The sequence below is a fragment of the Cherax quadricarinatus genome, chromosome 29 (genome assembly GCF_038502225.1).
Source record: "Cherax quadricarinatus isolate ZL_2023a chromosome 29, ASM3850222v1, whole genome shotgun sequence".
NCBI classification, from domain to species: domain Eukaryota; kingdom Metazoa; phylum Arthropoda; class Malacostraca; order Decapoda; family Parastacidae; genus Cherax; species Cherax quadricarinatus.
This window is the reverse complement of record NC_091320.1, coordinates 27,739,198-27,740,367: the sequence shown is the minus strand read 5'-3', so window position 1 is coordinate 27,740,367 and position 1,170 is coordinate 27,739,198.

Below are 1,170 nucleotides of genomic sequence, written 5' to 3'. Positions count from 1 at the left end.
GCCTACTGTGTAGGCGAAACGTTTCATAATAAAGATACCTAACTGTTGCATATGTGTCTTACCTAACATATATATATATATATATATATATATATATATATATATATATATATATATATATATATATATATATATATATATATATATATATATATATATCAGCAAGTCGGCCGTCTCCCACCGAGGCATGGTGACCCAAAAAAGAAAGAAAATCCCCAAAAAGAAAATACTTTCATTATCATTCAACACTTTCACCTCACTCACACATAATCACTGTTTTTGCATAGGTGCTCAGAATACAACAGTTTATAAGTATACGCGTATAAAGATACACAACATATCCCTCCAAACGGCCTATATACCAAATCCCTCCTTTAAAGTGCAGGCATTGTACTTCCCATTTCCAGGACTCAAGTCCGGCTATATAAAAATAACCGGTGTCCCTGAATCTCTTCACTAAATATTACCCTGTTCACACTCCAACAGCTCGTCAGGTCCCAAATGCCATTCGTCTCCATTCACTCCTATCTAAAACGCTCATGCACGCTTGCTGAAAGTCCAAGCCCCTCTCCCACAAAACCTTCTTTACCCCCTCACTCTAACCTTTTCGAGGATGACCCTTACCCCGCCTTCCTTCCCCTACAGATTTATACGCTCTCCAAGTCGTTCTACTCTGATCCATTCTCTCTAAATGACCAAACCACCTCAACAACCCCTCTTCAGCCCTCTGACTAATACCTTTATTAACTCCACACCTTCTCCTAATTTCCACACTCCGAATTTTCTGCATAATATTCACACCACACATTGCCCTTAGACAGGACATCTCCACTGCCTCCAACCGCGTCCTTGCTGCGGCATTTACAACCCAAGCTTCACAACCATATAAGAGTGTTGGTACTACTATGCTTTCATACATTCCCTTTCTTGCCTCCATAGATAACTTTTTTTTATCTCCACATATACCTCAACGCACCACTCACCTTTTTTCCTTCATCAATTCTATGATTAACCTCATCCTTCATAAATCCATCCGCTGACACGTCAACTCCCAAATATATGAAAACATTCACTTTTTCCATACTCCTCCTCCCCAATTTGATATCCAATTTTTCTTAATCTAAATCATTTGATACCCTCATCACCTTGCTCTTTTCTATGTTCACTTTC